General features: G+C 45.3%; 1 pseudogene; it reads right to left on the reverse strand.

The window, feature by feature from the left end:
* LOC123075007 (bZIP transcription factor ABI5 homolog) overlaps positions 1 to 19,271 on the reverse strand; it is a 26,965-nt pseudogene extending 7,694 nt beyond the window's left edge.
* Between the last annotated feature and the right edge of the window lie 6,282 nt (positions 19,272 to 25,553).

Consider the following 25,553-nt stretch of genomic DNA (forward strand, 5'->3'; position numbering starts at 1 on the left):
AAAACATCATATATAATTGTGTTGATCGGGTAGTTTTAAATGTGCAGTTGTTTCATCGCTGCGAGGTTTGGTGTTCGACGACCTCGCCGTGCGTTTGACGAGCTCTGCCCCTTCGTTCGTGGGTGAGCACAAATGACATGTCCTCCTCCCCCATTAATTATTTGATCTATTCCGATGAAACTTGATAGCTAGCTACATATGTGTCTTGAATCATCAGTATGCGTAACCAATATGTGTCTCCCGTTCGAAAGCGTCATAGTTATAAATATGCATGCATTTGCATATTTATAACCTTGATTCTTTCGAATTGTCCAACGCTATCCATGGACAGCCCGAGTATGTTTAGATTGGGTTCGTTTTCCCATATGCTTTGCTCCGGATCTGACGCATAAATTTCGTCAGTGCCTCCCCTGTTGTTCTCCGGGTACACATCCTCTCTGTTTATTGCAGAGACGTGTATCAGGAGAACAGCGGGGAGGTGCTGCCGAAATTTTGCGTAGGATCCGGAGCATAGCATGGGAAAATGAACCCAATCTAAACATACTCGGGTGGGATTAGGACCTATCATTACCTATTAGAGTGTAGGTTGCATGGACGTAATAAAATTGACAAACTAGATCAACTGATGAATATATAGATGGTGAATTATATATATATATATTTGTTGTGTGTCTAGTAGCTCTGAAAGTCAAGATGAGTGATCGTGCGTGGATGTACACCGGTCACACTGGTCAGAACAAATGGAGCACTGAATGGTTCACAAAAACCAAGGGGTTTGTGCGAGCCGCATTTGCAAATGGCCAGAGGAAAACCTGGTGCCCCTGTTTACAGTGCGGCAATTGGGAAAAGAGGACAGAGGCTGAAATGGGCAAACACCTGCAGAAGAGTGGTTTTACGCCCGATTATACGGTGTGGACATTTCATGGTGAGTCTGCCCAACGTGACCGAGCTGAGGTGGATCGTCGTCGCACCGACGAGCATGGTACCGGGATGGAAAACATGGTGCAAGACTTTGATGATGCTCGGGATTCGGACGAGGAGATGGAGGAATCTGCAAAGGCCTTCAATGAAATGTTGGAGTCTTCAAAACGTCCGCTCCATGAGCACACTGAGCTTTTTCAGTTGGATGCCATCTCACAAGTAATGGCTCTAAAGGCTTAGTTCAACTTGGGCAGAGAATGCTACGATGCAATGATGACAGTATTTGGACGCTTTCTACCCAAAGGCCATGTAATGCCTGCAAACCTGTACCAGTTGGACAAAATCCTCCGTGCACTGAAGATGCCCTATGATAAGATACATGCCTGTGAGAAAGGATGTGTCTTGTTTAGGCTTGACTATGCGGACTTGAACTATTGTCCCATTTGCAAGTCTTCCAGGTATGTTGCGGTAGACAACGGTATGGTTGAGAAGACACAGACCAAAATCCCCGTTAGTGTTCTTCGGTATATGCCAATCGTACCAAGACTTCAACGTCTTTTCATGGTCGAAGAGACGGCCAGACAGATGACATGGCACAAAACGGGCAAAAGAACCGAACTAGATGCAGATGGGAATCTGATGATTGTACACACATCGGATGGTGTTGCGTGGAATTTTTTTGATGAATTACATGGTGACAAAGCGGCAGATCCGAGGCATCCTCGAGTCGGCATCAGCACGGATGGGTTCAGTGTGTTTGGTATGACGGCAGCCCAATACAGTTGTTGGCCCGTATTTGTCTTTCCACTCAATCCCCCCCCGGACAGATTATGCAAAGAAAGAACATTTTCCTGACGTTGATAATTCCAGGGCCCAACTATCCGGGGGGAAATATGAATGTGTACATGCAACCGCTTAAGGACGAATTGCAAGAAGCCTGGGATAATGGGTTCAAGACATACGATGCCTATAGCAAACGGAACTTCATAATGCGTGTCTGGTACATGTACTCGACGCATGACTTGCCGGCGTATGCGCTATTCGTTGGCTGGTGTGTGCATGGAAGGTTCCCGTGCCCCACATGCAAGGGAGCTCTTGAGTTTCGTTGGCTTCAGGCCGGTCGCAAGTTTTCTTGCTTCGACATGCATAGACAGTTCCTGAATCCTCGCCATAAGTTCAGGAAAGACAAGAAGAACTTCATCAGAGGTAGAGTTGTCAAAAACTCTGCACGACCTGCATTGACAGGCCAACAGACCCTGGATCAGTTAAACGCTCTCGAGCCAGATCCAGAGCGTCCAGGGTACTTCAAGGGGTATAATTCTAAGCACGCCTGGACTCACAAAACATGCTTATGGGATCTGCCTTACTTCAAAGACCTCCTTTGCCCACACAACATCGACGTGATGCACACTGAGAAGAATATCGCCGAGGCACTTTTTGGTACATTGTTCGGCATAGATGGGAAGTCAAAGGATAATACTAAGGCTAGAGTCGATCTGGAGGCGCTATGTGATAGGCCGTTACAAAACATGAAAGAACCGAAAGGAAAGCAGAACTGGGCGAAGCCAAAGGCATGGTTCAATCTTGGAAGGCCAGCTATGAGGGAAATTATCTTGTGGGTGAAAATGCAGTTGATGTTCCCCGATGGGTATGCAGCGAATCTACAGAGGGGAGCCAGTCTTGATAAATTGAAGATATTTGGTCTCAAGAGTCATGATTGGCACATATGGATTGAGCGGGTAATGCCGGTGATGTTGCGTGGCTTCATCCCTGAGGATGAATGGCTAGTACTGGCAGAACTCAGCTATTTCTTCCGTGTTCTTTGTGCAAAAGAACTATCGCCTGGCGTGCTAGAAGAAATGGAAGAGTTGGCGCCGGAGTTGATCTGCAAGTTAGAGAAGATCTTTCCACCGGGCTTCTTTAATCCAATGCAACATTTGATTTTGCATCTCCCGACCGAGGCAAGATTGGGGGGGCCCGTGCAAAATCGTTGGTGCTACCCAACTGAGAGGATGCAGAAGACGCTTCGACAAAAATGTAAAAATAAACGTAGAATTGAAGCATCGATGGCTGAGGCATTCATCACTGAGGAGGCGGCAAACTTCGTGACAGCACACTACGAAGCCAAAAATCGTCATTTGCATAATCCGAAGCCTCGGTACAATGTTGACGACCCTAAAAAGGGTGGATCCAACCTCAGCCTATTCAAAGGGAATCTCGCACCAGCCAGTGTTTCAAATCCAGTATCTTTGGATAACGAACAATGGCGGACCATTTTGTTGTATATCTTCAACAACCTGATAGAAGTGCGGCCGTACATCGAGTAAGTTCTCGGTACATAGTTTCGCAACTTCTATTTCCTTTGAACTGCTCTTATTCCTGGATATTTCATACAGTCGATACGTCTCCTTATTCTCGTATGGAGCGGTGATCCAAAAGGATTCTGTCGAAGAGTATGAGCTTCTCGCAAAGCAAGGAGGCGGCTATCCCGGTTTCATCTCTTGGTTCAAACAAACGGTAATTTCTATTAGACTTGTAGGCTAATTTGTAGGCGGCTATCCCGGTTTCATTCGCTAATTTGTGCGTAATGCAACAATCCTTTCATATTAAACTTGTAGGCTAATTCAGAGTCTATGGACGCCGAATTGAGACAAGTCGCTAATGGTTTTGACTATAAGGTCCGTTCATTTGACAAATACGACATCAACGGGTATCGCTTTCGTACCTATGGCAAAGAGCTATCTATGGCCGACCGAAAGTCTACAAATTGTTGTGTATCTGCTATCGGCGAAGGAGGTACCGAGTATTATGGGAGAGTTGAAGCAATTTATGAACTTCTATTCTATGGTGAAAACCCACCGAATGTCGTAGTCTTCAAATGTTATTGGTTTCAGCTGAAGGAGACTAGAAGGACTCATGAACATATAGGGCTAGTTGAAATCAACCAAAGCACCCATTTAGATGTTCCTGATGTCTATATTACGGCTCAACAGGCGACCCAAGTATTCTATCTACCGTGGGCCTGCCAAACTAATCCAAATCTGAAAGGTTGGGATGTCGTTTATGAAGTGCCGCCACGTGCTAGACTATCTCCCCCAAAGGAAGAGGATTATGAACCTCACATTAACCCAGACACATATGAAGGAGAATTCTTCCAAGAGACACGTCTTTCCAAAAAGCGTTTCAAGAACCGCTATACTTCACCCCAAAACATTGAAGTAGACAGCGACAGTGAATCTGACATCACCCCAGAGGAGGAACAAGAAGAGCCGGAACAAGAAGAGGTTACTGCCGCGGATGACCTGTCATTGCTTGACCGATTACGTCAAGGTGGCCTTGCACATGTTGATGCCACTGAACCCTATGAGCCCGTCATTGATTATAGTGATGATGATGATTATGCATTTATTGATGATACTGATCGAGATTATTAGTAGTGTCAGGTATTAAATTTTGTAATGTTGTACTTGATGATGATACACTTAAGTGATACACATATTATTATTCATGTCGGTCTTTTTTTTATGTTGTACTCATTTCGTTTACTGTTTGTCATGGCAGGTGTTCAAAGATGGTGGGCGCTGGTCGGGAGCGCGCCAAGGCCCCTTCTTCGTCGGCACGTGGTCTGAGGTCTTCGATTCCAGACGCACCTCTCCGCCGAGCGTTGCTGGACAGTATGTCCACACCGCCGGGCCCTTCTTCGTCGACCGCGGTGCCCAGCAGGGGACGAGGTAGGAAGAGAGGAGGTGGGGCACGTGGTCGCGGGAGAGGAGGTAGGGTGACTGCTACGGCGCCTTCCTCGCCGCCACCCCCAGCTGTTTCACCCGAGCACGTGACTGCTAGGGTGGACTCGTCCGAGGAGGAGGCTACACGGACTCCGGTCCACGAGCCTCCGGTCCACGGGTCTTGGGCCCATGAGCCTCGGGTCGACTGGCCTTCGGCCCACGAGAGTTCGGCCCACGAGACCCCGGAGGAGCACACGTCCGGATGGGGTACCTGGTCGGATCAGCCCGAGGAGCCGAGTGGCCATGCTGATGATGGCGGGGAGCCGACTGATCTTGAGGAGGAGGGTGGCACCGTCTACCAGCGTGGTGCTACACGGCTCCCGTCCGTGCCGGCGACCCGCGAGCAGAGGTGGTTGATCTTCCCTGATGGGGAGAGGTACGTAAGTGCATTATATTTTTGTACCTTCTGCATTCACATTTCTTCAAATAACTAATGCGTTGGCCTTGTCATGCTGCAGGGGTTGGGACCACCATCATAGTGTCCGCCGGCCCAACTCCGTCCTTGGAGTTCTTTGCCGGCAAAACTTCCCGGGGTTTGTCACGTTGCCTGGTGAGGGTCGGCTTCCAGAGCTTGGGTTGAGCTGGGAGCACTACGTGGCTGCCCCGGCCCCGCCGGATGTCATTATCGACGGTGTCGTGTGCGACACGAGGGCAGACATGGTGATCAGGACGTTCTGGGTAATTTCTCCTTTACACATTTCAAAATCTTCAACTAGCTAGTTATTAATTGTACTAATCAATATTGTCTCATTTGATTGCATACATTCTACAGGTGTGAGGAGGGATACGAGGAGGACGCGGCAAATGTTATCCAGAACGTCTGCAAGCGCCTACTCCAGAACTTACGGCACGAGGCTCGGGTGCAGGCTGTTCGAGACTACTACGCCTTGCGTGGTATCAAGAAGACCAAGCCGGCGTGCCGCGATAAGTTCCTGAGTAAGGAGCAGTACATGAAGGTAATTCTTAAGGCCTTCTACTTAAGTTCCTTCATTTAGTAATTCTTAGCCGTAGCGCTCAAGTTTCTATTTGCTAACTTAGGCGCCTCCGAGATGGTGTGCGGATCGGATGGATTGTTGGGAGGTGTTGGTCGATGAGTGGTGCTCAATAGAATGGCTAGCCCTCCACAACCAGGCCAAGGACAAACGTGCCCAAATGGAAGGTGTGCCACGCCATCAAGGCAGCTCCAACTTATATCAGTTCGGGCGCAACTGGGTATGTGGTTTGCTTCATGATTCATGCAATTCATTCATCATGCTAGCTTGAGCCCTTTAATTACTAATTTTCATTGTTTCTCTCTTTCAGGCACGCTACAATAAGGCGGATAAGGTGCTAGAGCTGTACGACCTGTATGCCATGGCCCACACTGGCTCTTTCAAGAAAGTCAAGGCTTTCTCTCAGTCTGACCTCGATGATGCAAACAACTTCACCAACATCTCCTCCCACAACAAGCTCGTGAGATATAGAGATGAGGGGAAGGCGAGGAAAGGGGAGGACTTTAACCCGAGCCAGGGTCCCATTGATCCAGAGCTGGTGATGATATCTGGTGGCGGGAGGTCCCATGGCTCCATAGCCATTGGAGATGGACTTATCCGTTGTCCTAGCACTCTCCCAGAGATCAAGGCGCGCCAGTCGAGCTCCGCTCCTGAGATAAGGCCTCGTGAACGGCCAGTGCAACTCGCCATCAAGGTTAGTGATACGTACTCAGTTATCTTTCTCCATTACATTGTGTGCGCTTCCATCAATGATTACAAATGGTCATGTGAGTGGTGTTGTAGGCTGCTATATAGACTGAGAGAGATAGAACGGAGAAACTTCTGGCGGAGGCGGCGGAGAGGCAGCGGGAGATGGAGGAGAGGATGAGAAAGATGATGGAGGAGGAGAGGGCACGGAATGACATGCAGGCAAGGGCCATGTACGAGCTCCTTGTGGTAAGTTTCTTCTGCAGATTACTTGCTAGTCTCAACATTTGAGTCTCATTAGTAACTAGTATGACTCTGTTCTGAAAACCAAATGTGCAGTCTGTGTGCGAGAAGTCTGGTCAGCCCGCTCCGCCGATGCCAGTGATTGCTCCTGGGAGCACGGTGAGTTTAATTTGAATGGACATTACTTGCTAGTCTTAACATTTGAGTGTCGTAATGCTAACGAGACATTGGAAATGATCTTTGGTGCAGCTTAACTCCAGAAACGCATCGCACGATCCTTCTCCAGGTAGCGGCACTAGCCACCCCGCTCCTACACCTCCTTGATCACGGTAAGTTTCTCTAGTGTTTTGCTTAACAAATGCATAAAGACCTAGACTTAGCTTTATTTCCTCCAATATGCTTACCATAATGACCTAGAGTTAGCTTCTTTTCCTCCAAAATGACCCATTTTACCTAGGTTAGCTTATAAATGATGCAGTTCATCCAAGTTAGCTCAAAAATGACCCATTTTACCTAGATTAGCTCCTAAATGATCCATTTTACCTACGTTAGCTTTAAAATGGCCCATTTCACCTAGGTTAACTCCAAAATGACCCATCTTACCTAGGTTATCTCATAAACGATCCATTTCAACTAATTTAGCTCATAAATGATCCATTTGACCTAAGTGAGCTAAAAAACGATCCATTTCACCTAAATTAGCTCTTAAATGATCCATTTCACCTAAGTTAGCTCAAAAAGATCCATTTAAACTAAATTAGCTCATAAATGATCCATTTCAACAAAGTTAGCTCAAAAAGATCCATTTCAACTAAATTAGCTAAAAAATGATCCATTTCAACAAAGTTAGCTCAAAAACGATCCATTTCAACTAAGTTAGCTCATAAATGATCCATTTGACCTAAGTGAGCTAAAAAACGATCCATTTCACCTTAGTTACCTCAAAAACGATCCATTTGACCTTAGTTAGCGCATAAACGACCCATTTCAACTTAGTTAGCTCATATATGATCCATTTCACGTAAGTTAGCCCATAAATGACATACTCTTCTTGTTCTAGTCTTCTTCTTGTTCTAGTCACCTATTTCTAACTTTCTTATTTTTCATTTTGCAGATTTCATTCACTTGACGAAAGCTTGCATGGATGGAGTGCTCCTTATCCCTTTCTCTGTTTCTTTTGTATCGTTGAACTATGCATGTATCTTGGTAGTTGGATGAACTATGCTATGTATGATGGAACTTGCTAGTTGGATGGAACATATGTGATGGAACTATGTATGATGGAACTCTGCATGTTGGATGGATATCTTATATGTTTGCACTTTGCTGTGAAAATTGTTGTCATATATATCATATATATCTTATATGTTTGCTGTGAAATATATCTATATATGTCATATATATTTGTGATGAAAATTGTTGGATTTAATAAAAAACAGAAAAAAAAAGTGCCAATATGCAGGCTCTTTGCCGTCTGCCACCGACGGCAACGGGCTCTTTGCCGTCTGCCGCGGACGGCAAAGAAGCCACGTGGCAGCCAACTGTGCTTCCTGGGAGCTGACCCATTTGGTCAGTTTGCCTACAGTGGCAAACGGCAAAGACTTTGCCATCAGTGGCAGATGGCAAAGAACCTGCACTTTGCCATCAGCGGTAGACGGCAAAGAACCTGCCATCTAGTGACGTGTAGATGACATCATATGGCGGACGGCAAAGACCATAGAAATTTTGCCGTCAGCGGCGGACGGCAAAGGCCTGCCGTTAGCCACTTAACGGACTGACAGCGCAATTATTGCCGTCCGCTCTCTTTGCCGTCCGCGGCAGACGGCAAAGAGCCTTTGCCGTCCGCCGCCAGGAAGCGGACGGCAAAGCAGCTGTTTACCGTAGCCTACTTTGCCGGAGCCTTTTGCCGTCCGCGGCTGACGGCAAAGGCCTTTGCCGTCCGCCGTTCGAGCCTTTGCCGTCCGCCGTGGCAGACGGCAAAATAGCTGTTTCCTGTAGTGATTCTTCCTCTTATATATACCTACGTACCCCGAAACCATCGAGGAGCACCACGAAAACCTAATTCCACCGCCGCAACCTTCTGTACCCGTGAGATCCCATCTTGGGGCCTTTTCCGGCTCTCTGCCGGAGGGGGCATTGATCACGGAGGGCTTCTACATCAACACCATAGCCTCTACGCTGATGTATGAGTAGTTTACCTCAGACCTTCGGGTCCATAGTTATTAGCTAGATGGCTTCTTCTCTCTCTTTGGATCTCAATACAAAGTTATCCTCGATTCTCTTGGAGATCTATTCGATGTAATCTTCTTTTGCGGTGTGTTTGTTGAGATCTGATGAATTGTGGGTTTATGATCAAGATTATCTATGAACAATATTGAATCTTCTCTGAATTCTTTTATGTATGATTGGTTATCTTTGCAAGTCTCTTCGAATTATCAGTTTGGTTTGGCCTACTAGATTGATCTTTCTTGCAATGGGAGAAGTGCTTAGCTTTGGTTTCAATCTTGCGGTGCTCGATCCCAGTGACAGTAGGGGAAACGACATGTATTGTATTATTGCCATCGAGGATAAAAAGATGGGGTTTATATCATATTGCATGAGTTTATCCCTCTACATCATGTCATCTTGCTTAAAGCATTACTCCGTTCTTATGAACTTAATACTCTAGATGCATGCTGGATAGCGATCGGTGTGTGGAGTAATAGTAGTGGATGTAGGCAGGAGTCGGTCTACTTGTCACAGACGTGATGCCTATATACATGATCATACCTAGATATTCTCATAACTATGCTCAATTCTATCAATTGCTCGACAGTAATTTGTTTACCCACCGTAATACTTATGCTATCTTGAGAGAAGCCACTAGTGAAACCTATGGCCCCCGGGTCTATTCTCCATCATATTAATCTCCCGTCAACAAGTTATTTCTGGCGCCGTTTATTTTGCGATCTTTACTTTTAATCTTTATCATAAAAATACCAAAAATATTATCTTATCATCTCTATCAGATCTCACTTTTGCAAGTGGCCGTGAAGGGATTGACAACCCCTTTATCGCGTTGGTTGCAAGGTTCTTATTTGTTTGTGTAGGTGCAAGGGACTTGAGCGTGGCCTCCTACTGGATTGATATCTTGGTTCTCAAAAACTGAGGGAAATACTTACGCTACTTTGCTGCATCACCCTTTCCTCTTCAAGGGAAAACCAACGCAGTGCTCAAGAGGTAGCAAGAAGGATTTTTGGCGCCGTTGCTGGGGAGGCTTACGCCAAGTCAAGTCAAGATTCGATCTCCCAGCAACTAGCCATTTCTGGCGCCGTTGCCGGGGAGTCTACGCACAAGTCAAGACATACCAAGTACCCATCACAAACTCTTATCCCTCGCATTACATTATTTTCCATTTGCCTCTCATTTTCCTCTCCCCCACTTCACCTTTGCCGTTTTATTCGCCCCTCTTCTGTCCGTCTCTTTCGTTTGCTTGTGTTGCCATGTGCCTTCTATGTGCTTGCATCTTAGCTTGCTAAAAATCTATTGATATGGATCCACTTAAAGTGTTCTACTTGGATCATCTTCGATCCTTATGCGCTCGTGCTGAAACCCCAACTAGCCTAGTTGATGGGAAATCTTTAGATGAGCATGCTCATTTTGTGCGTCACCGTTCGTCTGAAAAGGGGAGACTCTTATGGGATCAAATAAACAGATTGATGTGTTATGCTTGGAATCTTTGTGAAATTTATGATTTTACTTGTTGCTCTCAAAACCTTAAGAAACACCTTCCCTACCAATGTGAGTTTAGCGATAATGGAATCGTATCTTCGTATGCTAAGGGTGTTTATAATTACTATGATGTTCAACAAATTAAAGAATTTGTTGCTTTTAAGGGTGCTTATGAAATTGCTTCTTTGATTGAAACGTATGATGCTACTCTTTACAAATCTGAAAATTTTGCCATACTTAAATATTGTTATGATAATTATGCTTCCAATGCCTATGTTAAACCATATATTGAGGACTCCTTCGCTGTCCAAGAAGAGGCTAATATTTTGCAGGAGTCTATGGAGGAAGAAAATAATGATATGCATGAATCTATAGATAATTATGATTCTGAAGATTTGATTGAAATATCCTTGATGAACATGATGCTTGTTATTCTTGTGGCCATGATGCCAATATTTATGAAGATGAATTTGCTATAGTTCCTTATGTTAAACATGAGATCGTTGCTCTTCCACCCATACTTGATAGTTCCTTCGATGAAAAGCATGATTGAAATGATGTTATTATAAATTTTCTTGATGTCAATTGTGCTAATAATATGCAAAACCCTAAGCTTGGGGATGCTAGTTTATCTATGTCTACTATTTGTTGCAATGATCATGATTGGGGTGATTCTTCTTTCGATCTTGAAAATTTATTTAAACCCCATGATGAATATGAGATTGATAATAGTGTTTGCAATATTATTGAAAGTGGGTTTGGAAGAGTGTCAACTTTAGATCCCGCATATTTGGAGAATGTTCAATCTTACGAATTTTTTGATAACAGTGGGTTTGGAGAGGTCATGACTTTAGTTAATGATAATCCCACTATTTTGGAAGAGTGTCAACTTCGTATGCATGTGGATCGTGTTGAGAATATGTTATGTGATGGCTATATTGTTGAATTTGCTTATGATCCTACATGTAATTATTATGAGAGAGGAAAATATGGTTGTAGAAATTTTTATGTTACTAAATTACCTCTCGTTATGTTGAGATTGCTATTGTTTCTTTCCGCTTCCTTGCATATGCTAGTTTTTGCTTGCCTTGATAATTTGTTTGCCTATAAGATGCCTATGCATAGGAAGTATGTTATACTTAGATGTGTTTGTCACGTGTTTTATGATGCCCTCTTTGTGCTTCAATTCTTGTCTTTCATGTGAGCATCATTGAAATCTCTTTGCCTAGCTAGGGGCGTTAAACAATAGCGCTTGTTGGGAGGCAACCCAATTTTATTTTAGTTTTCTTGATTTTTGGTTCTGTTTAGGAATAAATAATCCATCTAGCTTCTTTTTAGATGTGGTTTTGTGTTTTAATTAGTGTTTGTGCCAAGTAGAACCTTTGGGAAGACTTGGGGAAAGTCTTTGCGATCTTGTTGTAAAAAACAGAAACTTCAGCGCTCACGAGATTAGCTACAACTTTTTACTGGAGAGTGCTATTCAGTTGATTCTTTTTGCAGATGATTAATAGATAAATTCCTCAAGTCCAGAAATTTATTTTAGAATTTTTGGAGTTCCAGAAGTTTGCGTTAGTTACAGATTACTACAGACTGTTTTGTTTTTGACAGATTCTTTTTTCACGTGTTGTTTGCTTATTTTAATGAATCTATGGCTAGTACTGGAGTTTATGAACCATAGAAAAGTTGGAATACAGTAGATTTAACACCAATATAAATAAATAATGAGTTCATTACAGTACCTTGAAGTGGTGTTTTGTTTTCTTTCGCTAACGGAGCTCACGAGATTTTCTGTTAAGTTTTGTGTTGTGAAGTTTTCGTTTTGGGTAAAGATTTGATGGATTATGGAACAAGGATTGGCAAGAGCCTAAGCTTGGGGATGCCCCGGAAGGCATCCCCTCTTTCGTCTTCGTCTATCGGTAACTTTACTTGGGGCTATATTTTTATTCACCACATGATATGTGTTTTGCTTGGAGCGTCTTGTATGATTTGAGTCTTTGCTTTTTAGTTTATCACATTCATCCTCGCTGTACACACCTTTTGAGAGAGACACACATGATTCGGAATTTGTTAGAATACCCTATGTGCTTCACTTATATCTTTTTGAGCTATATAGTTTTTGCTCTAGTGCTTCACCTATATCTTTTAGAGCACGGTGGTTTTATTTTATAGAAATTATTGATCTCTCATGTTTCACTTATATTATTTTGAGAGTCCTAAACAACATGGTAATTTTCTTTAATTGTGAAATTAATCCAAATGTGATAGGCATCCAAGATGAGCATAATAAAAACTTCCATATTGAGTTCATTGAATATCATGAGAAGTTTGATACTTGATAAGTGTTTTGAGATATAAAGGTGGTAATATTAGAGTGTGCTAGTTGAGTAGTTGTGAAATTGAGAAATACTTGTGTTAAGGTTGGCAAGTCCCGTAGCATGCACGTATGGTAAAAGTTGTGTGACAATTTTGACACATAAGGTGTTCTTTTATTGCTTTCCTTTTGAGTGGCGGTCGGGGACGAGCGAAGGTCTTTTCCTACCAATCTATCCCTCTAGGGGCATGCGCAGTAGTACTTTGCTTCGAGGGCTAATAAACTTTTGCAATAAGTATATGAGTTCTTTATGACTAATGTGAGTCCATGGATTATACGCACTCTCAACCTTCCACAATTTTCTAGCCTCTACGGTACCGTGCATTGCCCTTTCTCGCCTTGAGAGTTGGTGCAAACTTCGCCGGTGCATCCAAACCCCGTGATATGATACGCTCTATCACACATAAACCTCCTTATATCTTCCTCAAAACAGCCACCATACCTACCTATCATGGTATTCCCATAGCCATTCTGAGATATATTGCCATGCAACTTTCCACTGTTCCGTTTATTATGACACGCTCCATCATTGTCATATTGCTTTGCATGATCATGTAGTTGACATCGTATTTGTGGCAAAGCCACCATTCATAATTTTTCATACATGTCACTCTTGATTCATTGCATATCCCGGTACACCGCCGGAGGCATTCACATAGAGTCATATTTTGTTCTAAGTATTGAGTTGTAATTCTTGAGTTGTAAGTAATAAAAGTGTGATGACCATCATTATTAGAGCATTGTCCCATGTGAGGAAAGGATGATGGAGACTATGATTCCCCCACAAGTCGGGATGAGATTCCGGACTAGATAAAAAAAGGCCAAAAAAGGAGAAGGCACAAGAAAAAAAAGGGGAAAATGAGAGAAAAAGAGAGAAGGGACAATGTTACTATCCTTTTTCCACACTTGTGCTTCAAAGTAGCACCGTAATCTTCATGATAGAGAGTCTTCTATGTTGTCACTTTCATATACTAGTGGGAATTTTTCATTATAGAACTTGGCTTGTATATTCCAATGATGGGCTTCCTCAAAATGCCCTAGGTCTTCGCGAGCAAGCAAGTTGGATGCACACCCACTTAGTTTCTTTTGTTGAGCTTTCATATATTGATAGCTCTAGTGCATCCGTTGCATGGCAATCCCTACTCCTCTCATTGACATCAATTGATGGGCATCTCCATAGCCTATTGATTAGCCGCGTCAATGTGAGACTTTCTACCTTTTTGTCTTCTCACATAACCCCCATCATTATACTTTATTCCACCCATAGTGCTATATCCATGGCTTGCGCTCATGTATTGCGTAAGGGTTGAAAAGGCTGAAGCGTGTTAAAAAGTATGAACCAATTGCTCGGCTTGTCATCGGGGTTATGCATGATGAGAATGTTTTGTGTGACGAAATTGAAGCATGGCCTAACTATATGATTTTGTAGGGATAAGCTTTCTTTGGCTATGTTATTTTGATAAGACATAATTGCTTGGTTAGCATGTTTGAAGTATTATTGTTTTTATGTCAACATTAAACTTTTATCTTGAATCTTTCGAATCTAAATATTCATGCCAAAATAAAAATAATTACATTGAAAATTATGCTAAGAAGCATTCCACATCAAAAATTATGTTTTTATCATTTACCTACTCGAGGACGAGCAGGAATTAAGCTTGGGGATGCTTGATACGTCTCCAGCGTATCTATAATTTTTTATTGTTCCATGCTATTATATTATCTGTTTTGGATGTTCAATGGGCTTTATTATACACTTTTATATTATTTTTGGGACTAACCTATTAATCGGAGGCCCAGCCCAAATTGCTGTTTTTTTGCCTATTTCAGTGTTTCGCAAAAAAAGAATATCAAACGGAGTCCAAACGGAATGAAACCTTCGGGAGCGTGATTTTTGGAACAAATGTGATCCAGAGGACTTGGAGTGGACGTCATGCAACCAACGAGGAGGCCACGAGGCAGCGGGCGCGCCTACCCCCCCTGGGCGCGCCCTCCACCCTCGTGGGCCCTCGTGGCTCCACCGACCTACTTCTTCCTCCTATATATACCTATGTACCCCGAAACCATCGAGGATCACCTTGAAAACCTAATTCCACCGCCGCAACCTTCTGTACCCGTGAGATCCCATCTTGGGGCTTTTCCGGCACTCCGCCGGAGGGGGCATTGATCACGGAGGGCTTCTACATCAACACCATAGCCTCTCCGATGATGTGTGAGTAGTTTACCTCAGACCTTCGGGTCCATAGTTATTAGCTAGGTGGCTTCTTCTTTCTCTTTGGATCTCAATACAAAGTTCTCCTCGATTCTCTTGGAGATCTATTCGATGTAATCTTCTTTTGCGGTGCGTTTGTCGAGATCCGATGAATTGTGGGTTTATGATCAAGATTATCTATGAACAATATTTGAATCTTCTCTGAATTCTTTTATGTATGATTGGTTATCTTTGCAAGTCTCTTCGAATTATCAGTTTGGTTTGGCCTACTAGATTGATCTTTCTTGCAATGGGAGAAGTGCTTAGATTTGGGTTCAATCTTGCGGTGCTCGATCCCAGTGACAGTAGGGGAAGCGGCACGTATTGTATTGTTGCAATCGAGGATAAAAGGATGGGGTTTATATCATATTGCATGAGTTTATCCCTCTACATCATGTCATCTTGCTTAAAGCATTACTCCGTTCTTATGAACTTAATACTCTAGATGCATGCTGGATAGCGGTCGATGTGTGGAGTAATAGTAGTAGATGCAGGCAGGAGTCGGTCTACTTGTCACGGACGTGATGCCTAGATACATGATCATACCTAGATATTCTCATAACTATGCTCAATTCTATCAATTGCTCGACAGTAATTTGTTTACCCACCATAATACTTATGCTATCTTGAGAGAAGCCACTAGTGAAACCTATGGCCCCGGGGTCTATTCTCCATCATATTAATCTCCCATCAACAAGTTATTTCTGGCGCCGTTTATTTTGCAATCTTTACTTTTAATCTTTATCATAAAAATACCAAAAATATTATCTTATCATCGCTATCAGATCTCACTTTTGCAAGTGGCCATGAAGGGATTGACAACCCCTTTATCGCGTTGGCTGACAGGTTCTTATTTGTTTGTGTAGGTGCAAGGGACTTGAGCGTGGCCTCCTACTGGATTGATACCTTGGTTCTCAAAAACTGAGGGAAATACTTACGCTACTTTGTTTCATCACCCTTTCCTCTTCAAGGGAAAACCAACGCAGTGCTCAAGAGGTAGCAACAACCGCGCTTCATCTCTGGTTGAGCCGCGAGCACGGCCACTCCCTTGCGCTTCACATCCTTGGTCTTGGCCTTCTTGTCTTCTGGGTCGACAGCAGGGAGCTCGAGGAGGGAGAGGCGCCCCTCCTTAGCTCTCGCGCACTTCGTAGCCATGTTGAACATCTTCAGGGCCGTGCACAGGTCTTCGTGGATGGCGAGCTCCTCCTTCATCTTGACGTCGCGAAGACTGTCGAAGAACACGGAGATGATGGCCTTGTCCGTCACCTTGGGGATCTTGAGGCGAACGTTGTTGAAGCGCTGGATGTACTTCTACAGGGTCTCTCCCGGCTGCTGCTTGATGCGCCGCAGGTCACCCGCGGCCGGCCGGTGGTCGCGAGTGCCTTGGAAGTTGGCGACGAAACGCTCGTGCATCTGGCCCAGGAGGAGATCGATCCCGCGGGCAAGTTCAGGAGCCACGAGAGCACGCCATCTTTGAGGGCCATGGGGAACCAGTTCGCCATGACTTTCTCGTCGCCGTTGGTCGCCTTGATGCTCAGCTCGTAGAGCTGCAGGAACTCAGAAGGGTCAGGGGTGCCCCCGTAGCATGGAGGCAGGTCGGGCTTGAACTTCCCGGGCCAGACGACGCTACACAGCTCAGGAGTGAAGGCGCGGCAACCTGTTGTAGTCACGGGAGCCCGTCGCGGGGGCGGAGCCTGGTCTTGGTATTCGCGCGCCGCCACCGCGGGTGGCGCACAGTCTCGTCGCGGTGGTGCAGGGAGCACATGAGCGTCTTCTTGCGGCCGAGGGACCTCCCGGCAGCTTCCTTCTTCATGCGCGGGCGCCCTACGCAGTGGGTCGCGCCGCGGAGCCGCGTGTCTTGGTGCGAGGGTGCCGTCTTGACGTGGAGGCGGTGGAGGTGCTCCATGGGCTACATCGCCCGCAACAGGAGGTGGACGAGGCAGTGAGAGGGATGGCGCAGGAGAGCCCCCGGCGGTGCTGACGAGCTCGGTGATGCGGTCCAGCCAGTCCTTGTAGAGGTCGTCGACGGGGCAGTAGCGCAGGAGCTCGCGCGCCATGAGTAGCGTGGCCTGCGCATCCGCTGGCCCACGGAGAGCGTGGGATGATGAACCGGCCGGAGTCAGCGACGGGGTGGCGGTGCGTCCGTCCCGCCGCACGGAGGGGTGCAGCGATGAAGCCTGCTGCTCGTTCCCCGCCGGGCCGGTGGCGGCATTGGCAGCAGGCGATGAAGAGCGACGGGGAGGCCCGCCGATGGGCACCGTCTGGGCGACGCGAGCGTTGAGAGCGGCCCAGCGCTCCGCGCGGGCTCGACGAGCATCTGCCATGGAAATGGTGGGACGGCGGACCGTGGATCGACAGAGGGAAAGCTTCGGCGCACCCCTACCTGACGCGCCAAATGTCGAATTCTGGGTTCCGGCAAACCCTTGTGAGGTTCGAACTCTGCGGTGCGCACGAAGGATTCTCGCTCTTGCTAGTTCGCTCGCTCAACGATCTCACGGCCTAGCTCGACAAACCCGAAGAACATGAGACACAGAGATTTATACTGGTTCGGGCCACTGTTGTGGTGCAATACCCTACTCGAGAGTGGTGGTGGTGGATTGCCTCGTAGGCTGGGGATGAACTAGTACAATGGGTGAACAGCCTCCGGAGGAGAGGTGTTCTTGAGCTCTATGAGCTGGTGAGGATGGTCTTGGTGGAATGGATCCGGTCCAAGATGAGTTGCCTCCTATGGTGGTGGCTAGTCCTATTTATAGAGGCCCCAGTCCTCTTCCCTAATGTAGGCGGGAAGGGATCCCACAATGGCCAATTTTGAAGGGAGACAACTAGTACAAGTTATCTTGACAAAAGTAGTCTTCGCCTGCCAAAGGCTCTGGTGGTGACGCTGACGTGGGCTCCGCGATGACCTCCGTCCTGCCGTCCTGCTGGTCTTGGTCTCGTTGCACCGATATGGAAACCTTTGTCTGATGCCTTGGGACTCCTCGCCTGCACTTGCCTCTTTAGCACCAAATAGGAAACCAGTACACTGCACCCGCTGGCGCCCGCCTGGCCCTGGTCGTCACGGCTCACGTCACGTGAACCTCGCGAGGTGCCCCTTGCATTGATATCTCCGCTCCTCAAGAGCCAGCCTAGCGAGGCCGCCCCCAGGGAGGTCTTGACGTTGTCCGCCTCGCGAGGCTTAGCCCCTCGTGAGGGTCTTGAGCTGTTGTTGTCGAAGCTGGGCCGTACCGGGCTGTTGGTGGAGCGACGCCGTGGGCTGCAGGCAGGCAAGTCTGGGTACCCCCGTACCCAGGACGCCGACAATGTCATTGGATAAAACCAACAATTTTGGTAGCAAGATGAGTACGTGCTTCCTGGCATGCGATCATGCACCTGACTCACGGTTCTCGATCATGCGACGGTGGCGGCGCTTGATGCTCCTCTCGCAGGACTGATCCTTTGGGGCACCGCGTTTCCGGGCGACGTCGTTCTCCATCATCGCTCTGTCTCCCATGCAGTTCATCATTGCTCCCGTCCGATGACCCTAGACTCACGATACCCACCCCACCTTGAGAAGGTGGTGGCGGCGGCACCACGGCCATCCCTGCGTACCAGTTGGGGACGAACCCCATGCTGTCACCCATCACCTGGAACATGTCGTTGGCCATTTCCTCGGGTACATCATTGGGCCATGCTGCTGCCCCTGCTATGCGCGGTTCATCTGTCCATGGACAATGCCGACCATGCTGGCCGCCGGTGCCAGATCCCCAAACCACGCCAACCTTGTCAAGAAACAGCTCCAGCGTCATCTCGCCTAGCGTCCTCTGTCGGTCGTTGGTCGCAACCAAACCGCCATTCCCCACCATCGGCTGGACAGGAGGCTATGGTGAGGGTCGCACAACCTAAGGCTGGGGATGCACCGGCAGGGGCTCCATGTTGATCTTAGCCCACACCTCCTCCACTGTATTCTGGCATAGCAGGGGAGGCAAGGAGAACGGCTCCTATTGGGTTAGATTGCTTCCTCCTGCATCTCTGCTACCTCCGCCTCCACTAGCACGCACCACAGGAGCCACCTCAATGCCCACCAAGCAACCGTCAATCGCCACTTGGAACTCCTCGACATTCCATATGTTGCTCATGAACTCGTCCATGTTCATGGACCCAAAATTGTGCCCCGCCTCGCACATTGCGTATTGCAGCCCGTCCATTGTCAGCACAAAGATCAAAGACTGCCTCGCTGACGTAATCATCTGCTCCTCACCGTAGAGAATGCTCAGGTGTGAGGTGACTTCCTCGTCAGAGAACTTCACATCCTTGCTCATCTCCAACGCCATCCTACTGTCTCACCATTGTGGTCTCGCTCAGTGTGCTACGTACCCTCTTGCTTGTGGTGTGTGGTTCAGTCTTGTGCACCGCGCCCCCTATTTATAGCCTGCCGCATTCAAGAGATAAGCATCAATTAAAGCATTAGATAACTATTAAATTCATGTGATTGATGAAAAATGTGAGCTATAGATAGATAGATACAGTAATAGATAGTTCGTCTCGTACATGATAGATAGGGTACTACCAAAGCAGGCCATAAGTGGGGTGATTAACAACACATGCCGTTAACAGGCCGATAGTAAGGTCGGGCTAGAATTGTGCACCGGTGACATGGGCCGCTAATAGGCCAAAAGTCAAGCATGGGCCGTTAAGAGGCCAAAACTCAGGTCGGAATTTAAATGGCCCAACTCCTGTATGAGCCATTAATAGGCTGAAAGACGCACCGAGTTGGAAATTGGCCCAACACTTGAATGGGTTGCTAAAAGAACGAGAGACGTACATCCCGAAAATTGGCTCATCCCTAGAATGGGATGTTAACAGGCCGAAATTACCTCGGGCCGCTATTGAGCCCAAATATATAGTGGGCTATTAACGGGCTCGAACTGACGATGGGCTGCAATGGTGTCAAATAGTTAACGGTCCGTTGACGGGCTAAATTGGCATAACTTGTGTGGGCCGTAGCCCTAAATCGATCAGACACAATTAGGCCATAAATGGGCCAACACAATTAGGACTAGGTCAGCCTTTTTACTTAAATGGGCTACTGTTGGGCCGTGCCACATGTTGACATATCATAGGAGCCTCCCGTCCATTGAATGGATGACATCTGTCCCAATGCTAAGCCAACACGTGGTTCCTCTCCCCAATGAGAATTTTACACGTGGAAAATTCCCATTGGTCCAGGCTGTTAGCGGGTTATCGGATCCAAACCGGAACCCGATAGCTTAATGGCGACCCATTATGGTGGATGCAATGTGTCGGTTACCCTTGACGAAAATACTGCCATGACGCGCCATTTATCATCATGGAAGTGGACACTTCCGTGATGATAATTTGAGTATTGTCATGGAATACTTCCACGACAACACATGTATAACTATCTTCATTCTATCATAAAATCGTCCTGGATGGACATGCATGACAGAAAACGTGACCTACTATGAAAATCACGTATCATCACGTAAGTGTTTTTTTGTCGTGATGTTTCATGGTATGGTTAGATTTATCTTAATTCTTCTTTCATAGTTGCGGATGATTGCGAGAGGGGTTAATCATAAGAGGGTTGTTTGTTCAAGTAAGAACAACACCCTAGCACCGGTCCGCCCACATATCAGATTATCAAAGTAGCGAACATGAATCAACTAAACATGATGAACGTGACTCGATGAGCATTCCCATGTGTCCCCGAGAGCACTTTGTTTTATAGAAGAGAACATTTCAGCTTGTCCTTTGCTATAAAAAGGACTGGGCCACCTTGCTGCTCCTTGGTTACCATTGTTACTTGTTACAAATCAACTAGTTACAAAACTATCTGTCACCGCTACTTTCAGTACTTGCAGAGAATAACTTGCTGAAAATCACTTGTCATTTCCTTCTGCCCCTCATTTGTTTCGGCACTCTTACTTATTGAAAGGACTACATTGAAACCCTATACTTGTGGTCATCGGTGTCGGGCGTGTGATCCCATATGGATGGGGTGATGGGACAACTAATGAAAAATCGATGTGCATGATTGGTGGGCTATGCACACATGATGCAAGGCTTTGCTGTTCAATGTCTACATGTCTAGGATAACTAATTACTTGGCAACTGTTTCAAAAACCTACTCCGTTAGGAAATTTTTTGTGAGGTTATCGTCGTAACATGATACATTTATGATTCTTGTAAACCCACACTTACACGTTCACCTTTTTCCCTCTCAAGAACTTTAGAAATAAGAGGGGGTGTATCATGCAACAGTTGCGTGAGGTGTGCAACAAGAGCGCGTGTGTGAAAGGGGTGGACGTTGATGATTGCCGTCATGGTTGGCAAACTAAGGAGCACAACTAAAGGCTAGCCGAACCCTCAAGCAGCGAGTAGGGATGCAGGAGAAAGGGGATCAACTACCCAAGTATTGCGATGGATGACCACCATCAAGTCTCACAGGATACCGCATGACCATTGATTCGAATAGCTCAAATTTCACTAGATTTAAAAACTATTTGAATAGCTCAATTCTGACATGGCAAAGTGCACCTACGTGACTAAACTCAACTTGTGTGTCGGCTCCACTTCCTTAGAGGAGAGCAAAGGCGAGGACTCCCAAGAGACATCTGAAATGGACCACACACATAGCATCGCATCATATTAAAGCACTCCTGCACATATATATTATAATAATTTCTTATGTCCCGTTGGGTCTGAAGTTTCTGACGAACCCATCGTCACCTATAAACCCATAGCTGACATTTGGGTACTTATGGGTTTTAGGTACTACTAGTAAATTACTATACAACCCTGCTCTGAAAAGAGCAGGTAACTCTACTATCAACACCACAATTGTTGCTAAAATTGCATCAAACAGACAAAACAGCCAGAATGTAAGTCATGCTCATCCTCTTGCCAGCATGGCTATGGAAGCCGAATGGTGGGTCACCATTCACCAGATGCAGCTGTTGCACCACCACAGTAGGGGCGAGACCTTTTTGACGTTTAGGTTCGCCTTGGATTGTTCCATCATCCTCTCCACTAGTTGTAACTTAAAAATCATGACCAGACGGCGTTACCATCTGCATGCACACATTAACTGTTTTAAGGCTTGGCAATTAGGTTGTTGCAAGCAATTGTAAAATGTTGGTAAGTGTATGATGGTTTTTCTGTTAGTAAAGGAGGATCACCCCTAGACTCCAATGCACACAGCCTTAAGAGGGTTGATGATGACTGTCATGGTTGGCCAACCAAGAAGCACAACTGAAGGTTAGCCGAATCCTCAATCAGCGGGCCGTGATGGAGGGGAAAGTGGTTTAACTACCAAAGCAATGGGTGACCGCCATTAAGCGTGACCATTGATTTGAATAGCTCAAATTTCACAAGATTGAAAAACTATTTAAATAGCTCATATTTCACTAACGCGGCGAAGTGCTCCTACGTGACAAAACTTAACCTGTGTGACATCTTCACTTCTCTAGAAAAGAGCCAAGGCAAAGAATCCCACACACACATCCAAAATGGACCACACACATAGCATCGCATCATATTAAAGCGTGAGTACACATCAACATATTACTAATTTTCCTTTGTTCAGTTTGTCTGAAGTTTCTGACAAACCCATCATCACCTATAAATAGTAACAACAACAAAAGTTCACTTTGCTTGACTAGATAAACACTGACATTTGAATCCTAATGGGTTTTAGGTACTACTAGTAAATTATTATACAATCCCGCTTTGAAAATAAAAGGTAACTGTTATCAACACCACAATTGTCGGTGCAGTTGCATCAAACACTCAAAATAGCCAGAATGCAAGTCCCCTCATCCTCCTGCCAGGATGGCTATGGAAGCTGAATGGTGTGTCACTGTTCACAAGAAGCAGGTACTGCAGCGCCGCCGATAGGGCGCCACCCTTCTTGGCGTTGACATTCTCCTTGGACAATTCCATCATCTTCTCCACCAGCTATAAAAAACCATGACCACAAGGTGTAACCATCAGCACGCTCACATTAATTGTTTTAAGACTTGGCAATTATGTTGTTGCAAGCAATTGGCAAATTATGGTAAGTGTAGGAGGGTTTTTTTTCTTAGAGAAGTAGGATCACCCCTGGGCTCCGATGCACGCAACCATAGGAGTATGAGTGTTGATGATCGCTGTCATGTTGGCCAACCAAGGAGCGCAACTGAAGGCTAGTGGGCCCTCAAGCAGCAACTCATGATATGGAGGAGAAAGTGCATCGACTACCCAAGAATTACGATGGGTGACCACCAAGATTCTCAAGGGATCCCGCATGACCACTGATTTTAATAGGTCAAATTTCACTAGATTTAAAAACTATTTGAATGGCTAAAATTTCAACAAAGCGACAAATGTGCCTACGTGACTAAACTCAACTCATGTGTCATCTCCACTTCTCCAGAAGAGAGTGAAGGAGAACATTCCCACACACATATTCGAAATGGACCACACACATAGCATCATGTCATATTAAAGCTCGAGAACACATCAACATATTGCTAATTTCCTTTTGTAACATTTGTTTGAAGTTTCTGACAAACCCATCATCACCTATTAACAGGAACAACAACACAAGTTCATTTGCTTGACCACATAAATGCTGACATTTGGTTCTTTGCGAGTTTTAGGTACTACTAGTAAATTACTATACCATCCCACTTCGAAAAGAAAAGGTAACTACTATCAACACAAGAATTGTTACTTAGTTGCATCAAACACACAAAATGACCAGAATGCAAGTCATGCTGATCCTCCTGTCGGCATGACTATAGAAGTTGAATGGCGGGTCACCATTCACCAGATGCAGCTGTCGCAGTGTCGCGACACGGCACTATGGTTCTCGGCATTGACTTTTACCATGGAATATTCCATCATCTTATCCCCTGGTTAAAATAAAATCACGACCACAAGGTATTACCATCTGCACACTGACATTAACTATTTTAAGACTTGGCAATTAGGTTGTTGCAAGTAACTAGCAAATAATGGTAAGTCTAAAAGGGTTTTTCTGAAAAAAGGAGGATCACCCGGGCCTCCAATACACACAACCATAAGAGTACGGGGGTTGATGATCGCAGTCATGGTTGGAAAACGAGGGAGCCCAACTAAAGGCTAGCCGGACCCTCAAGCAGCGAGCCACGATGGAGGGGCAAGGGGATCGACTACCCAAGCATGGCAATGGGTGCCATCGTCTAGTCTCATGGAATCCCGCATAACCACTGATTTGAATACCTCAAATTTCACCAGATTTAAAAACTATCTGATAGCTCAAATTTCTCCGGTGCGGCAAAGTGCGCCTATGTGACTAAACTCAACCTAAGTATCATCTCCACTTCTTTAGAAAAGAGTAAAGGTTAAGACTCCCACACACGTCCAAATGGACCACACACATAGCACCACATCATATTAAAACATGAGAACACATCAACATATTTCTAATATTCTTTTATTCTGTTTGTCTGAAGTTTCTAACAAACCCATCATTGCATATAAACAATAACAACTCAAGTTTACTTGCTTGACCAAATAAACACTGACATTTGGGTCCTTATGGGTTTTAGGTACTACTGGTAATTACTATACCACCCCGCTCCGAAAAGAAAATGTAACTACTATCAACGAAAGTGATATATTTATTTCAAGTCATTGATGTCCAATGTCTAAGTTGTTAACATGAAGTAGCTACAAATGACAAAGAAAATGCAAAAGTGGAGACGGTGTACGTAAAAATCAACAAAATCATAGGGCATGAAAGAAAAATTTGGTTGTGGAGCTTGTCCCTATAGTGTGAAGTAAAAAAACTTGCCACACGCCATAGAAATATGTAAATCCACTTGAACAAAAAAGTTGTAATTCAAGAAATGTGTATCCGCACCTCAACAGAGATAGAAGTGCCACCCCTTTGCAATGGGGTGCCACGAGATAAATTTACAATATGCACAGATGGGAGAAAGTAAAAAAAAATACCATATAAGGACACTACAAAAAATTTCATAGATATTGTGTGACCAAAAAAATCAGGAATAAGTTGCTAGGCATGCATATGTAGAGAATGACCTTGTGTTTCATAGCAAAAAATTAAAACAACAAAAAGTGAAACGTGTCTCACAGGTAACCCGAAATCCATGTGGACAACAAAAATTGTCATATATGATGTATAGTCACAAAATTGGGAGCAAATAAAAATTGTTGGGTGATGACCCACAAGTATAGGGGATCAATTGTAGCTCTTTTCTATAAGTAAGAGTGTCAAACCCAACAAGGAGCAGAAGGAAATGACAAGTGGTTTTCAGCAAGGTAATGTCTGCAAGTGCTGAAATTGTAAGTAGCAGAGTAGTTTGATAGCAAGATAATTTGTAATGAGCGAGTAATGATAGTAGTAAAAAAAAGTGCAGCAAAGGTAGCCCAATCCTTTTGAGGCAAAGGACAGGCCAAAACGGTCTCTTATGATAAGCAAAGCGTTCTTGAGGGTACACAGGATTTTCATCTAGTCACTTTCACCATGTTGGTTTGATTTGTGTTTGGTACTTTGATAATTTGATATGTGGGTGGACCGGTGCTTAGGTGCTGTTCTTACTTGA

The sequence above is a fragment of the Triticum aestivum genome, chromosome 3D (genome assembly GCF_018294505.1).
Source record: "Triticum aestivum cultivar Chinese Spring chromosome 3D, IWGSC CS RefSeq v2.1, whole genome shotgun sequence".
Taxonomy (NCBI): Eukaryota; Viridiplantae; Streptophyta; class Magnoliopsida; order Poales; family Poaceae; genus Triticum; species Triticum aestivum.